At 49.7% G+C, this 13,761-nt stretch overlaps 1 protein-coding gene across 4 annotated transcripts in view; it reads right to left on the bottom strand.

Moving 5' to 3' along the window:
- Positions 1-12,693, bottom strand: part of LOC126539023 (uncharacterized) — a 240,793-nt gene extending 228,100 nt beyond the window's left edge. For all 4 annotated transcript variants that reach the window (XM_055075141.2, XM_055075140.2, XM_050185710.3 and 1 more), the window contains exon 1: positions 12,523-12,693. The gene's annotated coding sequence lies outside the window, so the exon portion shown is untranslated. The remainder of the gene's footprint in view (positions 1-12,522) is intronic.
- Between the last annotated feature and the right edge of the window lie 1,068 nt (positions 12,694-13,761).

The following is a 13,761-nucleotide window of genomic DNA, read 5'->3' as shown; positions in this document are numbered from 1 at the left end:
GAATATGCACCATTCACAAATGACGCAAATCCTAGACCGTCGACGTGTACGACGACAATGACTTCAACCTACTGTCGCAGATGCCAGCCGAAGTAACTGTCGGCGTCGATATAAGCGCACAGTACCACCGCAACGAAACTGCCGTTACGTGACTGTAGACGTGCTGATGTGACGTCACACAATGCCATCACAGCCTTTCTTTCCAGTGATAGCTCGGAAGCTCCGCCCACGGCGTGAAGCCTGGGCTTGTATAGGGAAGCGGCTCTGAAAGAACCTCGCATCCGCACTGTTAATAGCGGCCACTGTGCTTCGCGAAATAGAAGCCTCCTGGGCATACCTTCATATCGGCGCGGGGCTTTAATAAATGGACCACACACCATTTAAAGTGCGAAACTAGCTTCCTCGCGCTAAAACGTGAAGGAGGGAAAAAACTCGCAAAACTCTTATACCGCATTTCACGCGCATGCTCGTAAAGCATCCCGCGCAGTTATTAACTGTTTATACTTGCAGTACAGGCAGTCTCCTTCGCGTGCGATATTTAAATTTAAAAAAAAAACCACATGGTCATACGCCTATTACTCAGATATAAACATTCGCTGTCAACTTACTCCTGCACCTACGTGCATGCATTCAGCAGGGAGGGGCCCAATCTACGTTCCGGCTCAGACTTGTACGTTTAATTACTCGGTAAAAACCAACTTTGGAAGTCGAGAGCGCCCCCTCTCTCCACGAGCCATACATTCTTTTTTTTCTCGTCCCTGGTGTCTTTCACTTCATATCTCGGCAAAGACCTTCTCGGAACCAACGTCCTGAAAAGGACCACGTTCTCCAGAGCGCACTCTATAGGAGACAGCAGGCCTCGCACACTCCCACAGTCACCTAACTGCCAAGTGTGACACACAGCCACGCATCGCGATTCACCTGGAGCCGCCAAGACGAAGACGCTCCCCACTCGGCTAGAGCATTCGTGGCAGCAAAAGCAAGCGGCAGCTCGCGAGAGATTTCTGGAGCTGCCGCGCTCTCCAGCTTTTGTGCGCCTGTCGCGGGGATGAAAAATTTTGCACACACCGCGTGCCCTGGTTGCTGCCACGGCTGTTGTATGGCGATGATTTACCACTCCCGAGCACCTCACTCCATTCCTACATGACCTCACCCTCCTCCCCTCCGCACACAAACACCATAGTTACGGTAAAGCAAACGCATAACTGGTTCAGGCAAATAGAAAAGCAATAAAGAAAGTAGGAAACATAACTTAGATTCTACAGGGTCAAAAGCTGTCAGCCACTCAAACCAGAATAAAGGGAGGGAGGATGAGAGAGAGAAGGCGTTAAGCAGTAGCCCATATGCTATATAGGGTGGTACGGCATGGCAGCAATCGTGATTGCTTACGTCAGCAGACAAAGCACCCGAGATGAAGACGCGCGGAATACTTTATGTCTATCTCCATACCGACGACGTTCCAAAAAAAAAAAAAAAAAAAAAAAAGAAGGAAGGGAACGCTGGCGTGCCCCTGAAAGCAAGCGCGAGCTACAAAGAAAAACCACATATGAAGGGTCCGCTGAGAAACGGCTTCAAAAACGTCGATGTTTGAAACTTGCTGATAGAGACATCTTTAACGAATGGGTGCATAACAGATGGCACATTTGACGGCAGTTTCGGTCCAAACGGGACGACATTCCGAAACGCTACATTGCTAGCAGCCGTCTCGAGTTATTCGGATTATTTTTTGAAGCGTGATCGATTAGCTCATTAGTTAAGTTTAAAGAAGCACAAATGTAAATATTCGTTTTACGGCATAAGTCGTATTTGAGAAGCTGTACAGTGTGCCTAGAAACACCACATGAAGCTGTTTGAATGACGTGATCTCTTACGCTGCTTTTATTTATTTATTTATTGAAGAAAGAACACGAATAACGAAAATAATGACGTCACCGCGCTCTTGCGCGCGTCGAAGGCCGAACTTTGGTTCAGGTTATCTGAAACACCCATGCATAGCTTAAATGCATAGCCTCCAGGAAGATACAAATGAAATTCATGTGAGCTCATCAGACAGATAAAAATATAAAAATACATAGCTTTCCAAGTGAAGAATTCGCCCTAAAGTTCAGATCGCGGTACACCGCCGCCTTTCCAGGCAGTCGTACTAAATGGATCAAGCAGGAGGTTGGCAAAATGGCGGTGCGAGGACGAATCGCTCGGAAAATGTTCTCGGGAAATGCACCAGCAAGTGGAGCAAGATCGACGGGCGGGAAAATTGGCATTCAGCCACGCGATAATATAGGACGAGGATACGCAGGAAAACACCCATACGGGTTTCTTCACGCTAGAACGTTTGATAATCCGGTACTATCAGAGACAGTTGCAGGGTCCACCGAACATATTGACACGTGTACTTCTATATCTTTACCGGGCGACCCCGTTTCACCGGGCGACCCCGTTACACCGCCTAACAAATGTTATCGCACAGCGAAGACCCGACTGCATGTATCGGAAGTTTCTGGAATGTTATCGATGGTTCCATGTGTAATCTGATTGCATGTATGCGCGACGCGAATGGTGTATAACTTTCGCTTGAGCGGTAGATCAGATTTCGACGACCGCCGATCGTGTTAGCCGCTTGCTTTTGCGGGCACAAGTTCGCCCAATAAAACGCTAGTTTCGCGATTCACCGTTTTGCGCTTTTCACCGTCACTACCACGTGACAATATTGTCCCGTGGTGCCTGTCATGTAGACACAATTTAGACACTGCTCTGCGAAGTCCATTGATGCGTCCGGAATGTTACGCTGTTTATGTTTATGAATGAGCCCTCAGAAATGTTGCGCTAGTGTGACCTATTAATAAAGGAAAAATCAGACATCCACCCGTTCGTAGCAATTGCTACAAAGGAAACCCGTACGGGTTCCTATCCATAGTGTGACCTATCCACATCGCGGGTATGAGTTATGTTTTGAGGCTACAACAACCGCACCAAAAACAAGTGTCGGCGGATATCTTCCCTGTCATAGTCACAAGCGCGCGCCACGTTGTTGCCGACTTGCCCTTAAGTTCAAGCTACAGACTAAAGTAGAGCTTCCCTGAAGGATCCAAAGGTCGCGAAAAACGCGTATTAAACGATCTGTCGAGTAAAGCTGCTAGTCCGTGCACGTGTCAAGTGAAGCGCCCAGTTTCGCAACACTATGAATAAGTCTTCAGTCAAGAATGCACGCCGGTCGCGCAGCGCGACTGCTCACGTAACGAGTCGTCGTTCCCTTTCTTCTTAGTTCTTTTTTCCTTTTCTTTCCTTCCGCAGGAAGTAAGATGTTCTTCCTCCACCAACGACGCCGCCATTACGCAAGCGCTCTCAGAAAAAAAAGAATCCCACGGTTGACCGCTCCGCGAAGAGCAATCTCGTTTCGAGCCAACCGTTTTCCTTCCTTCTACATATAAACTCAGAAGAACACAGTTTCGTACAAATCTAGGTCCTTGGTTTGAAGCGAGAGACGTCGTCTACCGCCAGCCACACGAAAAAAAGCAACAAATCCCTTGCGCTCATACCGGCGTTCTTTCTCATCCCTTCGTTATCGCTTGCGACATCTAGCGATGGCAGGTACACTTAGATAAGCAGCCTTCCAAACCGCTGAGGGACGCTGGGCCGATCACGATACGGACAACCTGTGGGCCTCAAGGCGGCTACAGGAGAGGACAGACTACCCTCTCCCATCTCCCCTCCTATGGAATGCCACAATATCGCAGTTACTCGATCCTATGCCGATGCTCACATTCGAGAATGAACACAAAAGCCGGGACTTGGTGTAAATATTAGGCTATGCGATAATAATAATAAAAAATGTTCGGCGATTCAATAGTAATTTCGGTACATGGCGCAGCAGATAAAACACGGACGCGAAAAGCATTCTTATGTTTTCGGTGGCGCCATTTCCCATGAAGAACTCGTACCAACTCGCACAAAGGTCAGTTTCTTCATATTGAAAAGCGTAGTCGCAATCTTTGGAGAAAACGAGTTTGGAAGAAGGACTGTTTTAGGCAATTTTTTTCCCATCCTGTGGCCTTTATTAAATGTATGTCTATGTAAAAAAAAGAGTAGCTGGCGCCCCCTAGAGGCGCTAACGTCTCCTAAAGATCGTGACTTGCTCACCTTTATTTGGCCATGGAGAGAACACACGTAAAAGAAAGAAAAAAAACGATGTGTTATTAAGCGGAGGGCTCAGGATTAATTCTCACATCCCGCGCTTGTTTCATGTGTACGTGAATAAAAGTACACGAACACCTTTCTTCTTTTATTCGCATTTCGCGCCCCAGTCGAAATGCAGCGGCGCCGCGGCCGGGACTCGAACCAACGACCTCGAGCCCGGCAGCGCAACACCATAGCCATTGAGCCATCACAGCGGGGTGGATTCTTCCTGGGCCAGCTTACACGGGCAAATACGGTAACGCCTACGGGAAAGGTTAAGAAAAACAAGAAACCGAAAAAGAACAAAGGGAAGATGACAGAAAAGACGGTCCAATAAAAAAGAAGCAGCAAACCGAGCGAAACGCAGACGACAACGCAGAAAACAGAACCAGCCGGACGCCCTCTTACATTTTTTTCTTTTTTTTTTTTACGCACGCCCCACGGAATGCGGTCCATTTTGCCAACTTCCCGAAACATGGAAGAAAGGAAAGGGAATTCTCTGCGCCTCCACCCTCTCTCGCGTAGTGGTGACTGCATGTACCACGACGACCGCCGAGCGCCTGGAGTCTTTCCGCATTTCCGGAGGCATTTTGCCACGCTTTCGGAGCCTAGCCCCAGAGGGCGAATCCTCTCTCCTTCTCGGCGCGCTTCCTTGTACAGCGTCGTCGCCTTCGTCGTTGTCGGCGGCGGGTATTCCGCCGAAAGCGCGACACGACGATTGAATTCATTTGTTTAGTAATGTGCCCCCCCACCTCCTCTAAAAGAAAAAAACAGCTTACGTGCCTTCTAAATTTGGTGCACAATGAAAAAAAAGAAAAAGAAATAAAGCAGGAAAGGAGGTCAAGAACAACATACATATTACTTAGAGGAATAATTCAACGCTTATATACAGAGGTAACTTATATGAAAATGGCAGCACTGTCAATACCACTCACGGTGTTAAGTAAACAATGCAATCGAATTACGGGACTTAGGTTACAAGCTTTACGACCTCTGAACACTCCATTCCGCCGAAATCGCCTTTTCGGGAAATAAAAACATTCACAGAGTGAAGTTAAAGCGGGCATTCATACACGCACGAATACACTTGCAAAAAAAAAAAAAAAGAAACACTTCACAGAGAGCTGTGCGCCATATTAAGAAACACCAAAGTGAGCGAAGCTGCATTAAGCGTCTTCTCGCAGATTATAACATACGGAGTGCTATAGAGCGGTCTGTTTGCTGGCTCACAGCTTCGATCGAACGTGCTGCCGCGTTCTGGCGCGTTTGCGGATGGCTGTTCAAAGGGAAAGTTAATACATAGATCGACTAACGTAATTTTGTTTGATCTTATCTGTCTTCGGTTGTTTTTGTCTTCAGAAAGGCAATTCTTTCGAAACTACCACCCACCAACCAGCGTCCAGGCAGCTGGGAGGAGTGGGTCACTCACTCCCCCACGAAAGTTTGAAAAACTATGGGGGCCGATTCTGGCGCCGCAGGTCAAGAACGTGCTGGGCCAGGAGGCATCAGCCTACCGGGAGGTCCCGAACGGGGCCTTAGTTCCACTGGGATTAATAATAACGGTTATTTCTGTCTCACGCGCATACTGCAACTTAGATGTTATTGTAATGCGTCCTCGGTGACGGCTCCCACGCGATCTGCGTTCTCACACGACGGCGTCGGCTGTCGTTGCCGCTGCCTCTAAGCGGCAGCTCTCTCAGCTGACCTCCGTCCCGAAGCCGATGAAAGGCGACATGAGAAACGGAATTTACGAATTGCTGAATTAAAAAAAAAAAGAATGGGACACATAAGTTGTCGTTTATACGAATGCGATATGGGCAAGGTAGTTTTCATTACAAAATCATTGATGATTACGTTTCAAAGCAATTCGCGGGGCTCCAACACACACGCTGCGTTGCGGCAACTCTTCACATCGAACCCCGCTGTCGCACGCCGACCTACACCACCGCACGAAGAAAAAAAAAAAAAAAAAAAAAAAAGCTTTCGGAAATCAGTGCTCGTATTCACAAATCAAGTTCTTGCGACACGACTCTTCGTAAGAGCACATGTCATCCAATCGTGATATCGGACACATTATTGGCGAAGGAGGCCCGCCGAAGGAAAACAGCTCGTATACACGAACGAAAAAAAAAAAAGAAAAAAAATGAGCTTCGCGGTAACGAGACGACGACCTGCGCGCCGCCGCAGAGGGCGCGACTCGCTACGGGCGCTCGCCATCTGCTGGCAGACGCGTTCGATCAGCACTTAGCAGCTTGTTGGCTTCGGGACGTCGCCTAATTGCTTCCAAACAAATCGAGCGGATCAAGCTGTAGCAGTGAGAGCCGGAGGTGCCACGCACCTGCTGTCAAAGTGCGATCGGTGCATTGGCTTTCAACGAGTAACTTTCGTGTGGCATCGGTTCCTCTCGGCGCACCCGGCGGCGCGGTATAGCGCCAGTGCCTATATGGCGTTGCGCTGCCGAAACCGAAGTCGCGGGTTCGAATCCCGCCGGCATTCTTACGACGGTCGCGAAATACGAAGAAAAATTACGGTGCGCGCTGAAAAGAACCCGCGGCGGTCGAAATTGAATGTCCGCCCCTACGGCCTGCCTCATAATCTGATCGTGGTTTAGGCATGTAAAACCCCAGAAATTAGTTTAACCGTTCCCGTTCGTCGCAAGGCAGGCGCGTGCGCAGCAATAGCTGCTGCATTGTGGTTTCACGAATCATCTTCATTTTGTCGTAAAACACTTATTACAAGGTTTGCATTCGTATATAGCAGTTTATTTTCTTGAAGCAGGCGAAGATCACCTGAGGCAGGATGCGCAATTGTAAAAATTAAGAAAAAAAGAAAATCGCAGTTTCGCCCGAAAGGCGAAACATCGATTGCGATGACGAATTACTGGGGAGCTATACGAAGGAAGGATAGTAGTTCTATCGCCGTATAAACGTAGGCATACTACATAAAATAACAAGCATGCTGTCAATCGGGCACAAGCCAACATGAACACATTTCACTCGATCACCGCGGAAACTCGCTGTCAAGACGCTGGAGTGAGGAAACGCGGCAGCAGCAGCGAGCGCATCGACCTTCGTGTTGCCGCTTGCATCAACGCGAACTGAAGCGCGAAAACACAGCGGAGCGCGGACCCTGTGCTCTTCGCAGATGGCTTTCTAGATGCAGTGGTACGGCCGGGCGCGCGCAGCCGCCTGGAGAAGAACGCCCCCTATCTTTCCCTGAGGTCTTCAGCGCGACGGAAGACAGCGCGCTTCCTCCCCACTTTCCGCCGTTGCGTGCGCAAGACTGAGCCACCCTCGTAAGCTTGCGTTCGCACAACAGCATACGGCGCGCGGCGACGATTTTGTCACCCTTGAACTTTATACGGAACCTCACGGCGACGCCGACGGCAGAAATGTGCCTGGAGTGTCCATATAGTTGCTATGACAATAAAAGTAATTCTGAGTAGCAGATATCGCAACGATGACTTAATTGTGGCGAAATGCAGCGCTGACAAGTGTGAACTGGAGGTACACATTTTCAGTCGCCGCAGAACGAAGATGTGTACCATTTCGCGAGAAACGCGCTAGAAGCACTGGGCTTCACTGTTATATTGTTCGACTTCAATTCAGCAACAAGGAAATGCGTTTTAAAATGATTATTTCCAACGTTATTTCGTATGTTAACTGGATAACGCGCACCGACTTGTCAAGGCAACGTCCACTTCGTGTATAGTTCAGCTAACACGACAGAAGCGAAACACTAGTTATTTAGCCGTGATGCGGAGATAAGCCAACCCTCTTCCACGTAACATGGGCCTGTCAGAAGAACGATCAGGTATCCAGAGTAGAAAACCCGAGTGCGGAACAGTGGGAGGGGATGCTCTCCAGAGACAACCTGGACATCCAGCTTGGATTGGTCGGGCGAGCTCACTGGACAGCAGTCCTCAGCGGAGCCGTGGACTATATATAGGGGAACCGACCCTGTCTGAAGAAGATGGGAGACGCCATCAGAAGATGGAAGAAGCCGTCTGAAGCCAGGAAAAATTACATCAATTTAGAGCACAAAAAATGTTTTCCCTCCTCCTACTCCTTAGCCTAATAAAATGTTCCTTCAACAGTATTTTCCAGATACAACCCCCCACCATCCCGACCGCCCCCCCTCCCCCCCCCCCCCCCCGAGCGATGGGAGACCTTGTTGTCCAGCCCCGACCGACCCAGCTCGCGCTGGCGGCTAGGGGCCAGGAACTGCTGGGCACATATGGGACCTGAGAAGGTTCCACCCCATCTGGTGCCAGCGCGCACCAACCGTCACTAAGGGCTCAGTACAAAAGTTGTTTCTCTCTCTCTCTCTCAACAGTATTTTCATTCATTTCGCTGAACAGGTTGATCATTACAAGAGAAAATGGTCAAAATGCAATTTCTCCTTTAATTTCGCGCGCCGGAACCTCGACACCGGCAGGTCAGTGTGACGTCACGGATTTAAATGTATCTTCTCGCATTTCGGCAGCTTTGGTTCAGTAGCCGTTCTCGAAACTTGTCACGTTCTCTCTTTGTATACTTTAGGACATAACAGAGTACATGTTTACCGATAAGAAGTTAACTAGGCCTGAACAGACACCGTCAAGAAGCCATGACGTCGTGGCGTCGCCCCTCGCCTTTCGTTCTTCAGTCTATTCCGGCTTAACCAGATCGAGTCTCCCGGCAAGACTGCCTTCTTTGGTATTGTAGCGGGTTAATTTTACTATCGTAATACGTTATTTTATTATTATAATTATTTTTTTTTTTTGCTCACGTTCCCTTTACGACGCACGCGCAAAGCAAAGGCTAAGCGTCGATAAACACGTGAGGTCTGCTCCGTAAAATTCCGTATCACCATCTCGAAGCAGGTAGATTTTTATTTCTTTTGTCCCATTTTCATTGAAGACTGTCAATATGGTTTACAAGAGTGGCCCGCGCGATTGACCATGTCGGTACGGAAGACTGCACAGATCCTGGGATACCGGTTGAGCAAGTACGTGCCTGAGAAAAAAAGTAGACATGTTTCACAACGCCACCGGTTGCTGAAGTCGGGCAGTGGTGAAATCATGCCACAGATATTAGAAATGCATTTCTTTAGCAAATCTTGCGGCGGATATCTGGAAAGTAGTGCTTGGGATTGCTTGAAAGCAGGCATGACTTCACTACAGCTAGACTTTAATTACGCAATGCAACGCATGGCCTGACACGACTGCGTGAAAACATAATTAGCACATTGTAGGCAATTACCCCGATCATCATTAAAATTTATGTAGCTGCTAGCGTGCGCCTGGCCGTGAAAACGGCAGTGGCTTAAATACATTTAAAACAGTCACACAAAACATGTTCAATGGTCTCCTCGCGACTACTGTCACCACAAACAGCGTTATCAGCCATTCCAATGCGGAAGGTAGAAGATTCTGTAAAGGCTATTCCTGGCCGTAGCCGACAAAGCAAGGCATGCAGTCCTGGCGAGATGCAAAGGTACAGCGAACAGTCCATGCGGCGCAGACGGTTATTTTGAAAACTTCGCGTTGTTCAACGCGGAGAACGTGACTGCTAGTGCGGGGTGTATTCTATAGCTGCTTCTGCACAGAGACCACCCCTCGCAACTACGTTGATTGACGTCAGATTACCGTCGGAGCAAATAGTTCCGGTATACCGGCTTCACCAGCAGTCGCAGAAGAGGGCTACGAATGCTTTGTTACAAGTCTTAAAGGCAACAAACCTAACGACTTTAGCATAGACTGGCGCTAACTGCTATGCTGTCCTGCGAACGATTGTAGTAGTGTCCATGCGCTGTGTGTGTCGTCCTCTCTACGTTCCACTGATCTTTACGTCTTCTCTTCATCTGGCCCAAGTGAAGGGCAGTAAATGGAATGTATTGCTCTGGTTAACCTTCCGGCCTTTACCCTTTCTTTCGTCTCTCTCAAAGTATTTCACGTTAGAAATAACACCCTGTATATTTGCACCAAAACTGCACAGAATTTTGTAAATCGTATATCAGGGACCACGAGTTGTCACTCCCATTCCTGAAACTGCGCACGATCGGGGTAGTCCTGCTTACGCTCCGCGAGGCGTTCTTTTTTTTTCCAACCCAATTCACAGCACTCTGAAAGATGCACCGAGGAATTGAATCCGACGGAGAGCAGTTACAACAGCTGCGAAAGTAGAAGCGACCGCGTGTTGGAAATGGCGGCGTTGGAAATCCGAACCAGAGCGTGTAGAGATACGACGGCGTAACCTAGCGCGTGCGGTCGAGATAAGCAGTTGAAAGGCCAAGCCCGACAACGACACTCAGACGACATGCACGCTGCTAATACAGTTTCAAACGAGGTCACCAAACCAATTTGTTGGAAACGCATAGATGAAGTGTGTAGATGAAGTGTGTAGACGCAGAAAAGGTCCCATGCGCGTATTCGGGATGAGTACACGTCGACGTTGGGGACAAAGCTTCCCGTGAGACGCGAACGTTAAAGCGTTGATTAGCACGAAGCTACTCCCAAGCGAAGAAATCTGGCCACAGCCTTCGAACTAGTTTTGCAGAGGTACAATATCAGTTTCGAGCGGCAGCGAAACTATCGAACGATATATACTATACGACCTCCCAGTTGAAACAAGCACGACAGTCGAAGAGCGACTTTGTGCAAGGTGTTCGAACGACTCGCGAAGGCGTACAGTTCTTGCGATAAATTTCTAAGCCACAAGATCCGTGAACGGACCTGGACCTGTCTGCCCAGCTACTGAAATCTATGTAAAACGCCCCGTAGCTTAGAAGCTGCGGAGAATTCGAGGAGGCCAAGAAGGGGGGCCGGCGACAGACCGCGACACTCGCAGGCATTGGTTTAGAAAAAATTTCCAACAAGAACGTACGATTCGTCAGATTGACACATCCACGTCTATCAGAAAAAGCACAGCCACTGCCCGACGACCATCGCCGCCGGCGGACGTCCGACGATTTCCAAAGATCCCCAAAACTGCGACACTAATCATCGAGGGAGCAACGGCCGGATAACGATGGTGCCGGATACGACAAATGTAGCAGCTCCTGCCTCGCCCCGCCAGATTCGCTTTCCGACAGCGAGGCTCGCGCTCGTAGTCGACGGCTTCGGCTGCCGCGCACACGATCAAAGAACGCCGAACGGGCCAGACCAGCCAAACGCTCCGTGAAACCCCACCGATGTTAGCAGCTGTGCGGCAGCTCGGTGTATTGTACGGCAAATCCGGGCAGCCTCGGCGCGGTGTGTTTTCCACGCCCACGTTGTACATAATACCGTCGCGGAACCCGGGTTCTGAGAAAAACGATCGCTAATGCAGTAGGCAACAGCTTCGTGGCGAAGCCGCAACACGTGGAACGGTCACAGGCGAATCCGTCGGCTGAAAGTTTCGTTGCCGAAACGGCGCCTACACGACGACGGCCGGAAGCTTGGAAGGTCGCGAATCTTACCTTAAGTTCAACTAAATGACTAGATGAGAGCCAACCACCGCGACTCACCGGAGTAAACCCGAGAATGGAAACGTGCAGCCCGTGCGAGAGAAGTGGTGAACCCTCAAGAGTGCTACCACCTACGCCGATCATCTAGTCCAACCACGAAAAAGCGCGCAGAATGTCTCATAAAAACCGAAGGAGAATCTCGCCTCCGCAACCCCCGCACAGAGGTATTGCAGTGAATTGCTAATGCCATGTCTTCTCTTCGACGGGCTTGAATTTGTTCCCGGTTACGCGACGGCGTTTTCAAGGTTGGGCACCCAGCGACCGGCCGGCACAACCACAAGTCGGCAGGACGCGTGCACGACACGGCGCCCGAAGCAGGCAGGCGGCGGGCAAACCGGAATCTTTGATATCTCGTGCGGCGTACCTCGCGCTGTTCGGCCCGTGTACTAGTGCGTCCGTCTAGCCAGGCCGCAAAAGTGGAGCAAGCCCGACACGCGCCGAGCTCGTTCACTAGCGGCGACCGGCGATTTCCGATCTCGGCAGCCCGCGGTCTCTGCGAGAAAAAAAGGAAAGCCGCAAAGGCCGCAAAGGCCAGCTTCACCACACGGTTTAGCGAGTTTTCGCGCTCCCGGGCAAAGAAGCCGGTACGATCTTTACAGTCTCTCACGAGACCCAAAAATAACCACGGAAAAATGATGAGAAGCACGGTGGCGTCTGAGGCTTGCGTGCAGCTTTCATTTACCGTCATTTAACCGACCTGCCACGGACAGGCAGTGGTTACCGCGTGACGGCAAGTTTCCAAAACTAGGTGTCAAACACACGTCGCGGTTAAGCGGGCGGTCGGAACAGCCGCCGGCGCGCAGTGCCAGCTTTCAGGGAAAAGCCGGGAAAACGTCCCGCAAACAGCATCGCAGCACTCACCGGTTAGCTGAATGCGAGTGTCATACTGGGGGCGATCCGCAAGCGGTCAGTGTAAAGGTCCCGGGGCGTGACAAAGGCACAATTCGCACGCTTGGAGACGCAAACACGGCCACAAAACAGCGCACTGACGCGAACGATGCAGACACCGAGCTAACGACTGAGAGGAAACGCGCGCCATCGCCCGTGGCGACTCCTCGCCGCAGGGGCGCTAAACTCGCGGCGACTGGGACGACCTCTAACGTTTACTTCGGAATGCGCCGCTGCAGCAAGGCGGCGCTACGCTCCTGACCATCCCTGCAGTGGTCTGGCTTGAACCTCCCGCACACACGCGCGGATAATGCACATTTACCTATTCATTAGCATTCGCGACGTCAGATACATTTAAGCAGACGCAATACTGTCAGCGCGTTTGAAGAGTTCTGAAGACAACGTTGGGCATTTGAAATAACTAGGACTTTGAGAACATGACCGCCGCTACGTTTGCCAAAGAGATCCAATGGACAGATGAGATCAGCGCGGCGAAGCAGACGACGTCATCACAGACGGCTGGAGCGCACGCTACCCTTCCTCTCAGCATTCCTGACAAGCAGAAACTGGTTTTACTTTTTGTTGGTGCTTTTGTTTCTGTCCTTGGCACGACCCATCTCCTTTATACCTGCCTCGCGACTGGCGGCGTTTTTAAAGAAAGAGCAGAAGGAAATACTCGTTCGCATTTCTTTTCTGTCGAGTATTTTTTAAGCCACGCTCTTTCCTCCCGTCTCGGATAATCGGCTCCTCGCCGCAGGACGCATCTGTCCGGAGGCACTTCTAGCTTAGCAAAACGCCTTTCCTTCTCCTTATTTCTGAAAAGCGCGAAAATGACTGTCCGCTTAAAGCTTACACGATTATTTTTTTTTCCCTGCTTCGGTACGCCGGCTCTGATGCGCGGTTTACACAAGAGACAAGCCCCCGTCGGGTTTAGGGGCTTCATCGATGCGAGATCTAAATTTCGTCTCGCCGGTGTGTACATGAACATCGGCGATTTTTTATTTATTTATTTATTTATTTATTTATTTATTTATTTATTTATTTATTTATTTGCACTGCGATCCCCATTCGTATATTGGAACGGTCGGTTACAAAACAACACTGATTTTTAAAAACTGGAAAAATGAAATAGACATAGTCACTAATAGGTGCATAGTATCGAATTCTGGGGCTTTAGGTGCCAAAACAATGACTTCATTATGAGGCACGCCG

Source organism: Dermacentor andersoni, chromosome 11 (assembly GCF_023375885.2).
Source record: "Dermacentor andersoni chromosome 11, qqDerAnde1_hic_scaffold, whole genome shotgun sequence".
NCBI classification, from domain to species: domain Eukaryota; kingdom Metazoa; phylum Arthropoda; class Arachnida; order Ixodida; family Ixodidae; genus Dermacentor; species Dermacentor andersoni.
This window is presented reverse-complemented; position numbering and strand designations above follow the sequence as displayed.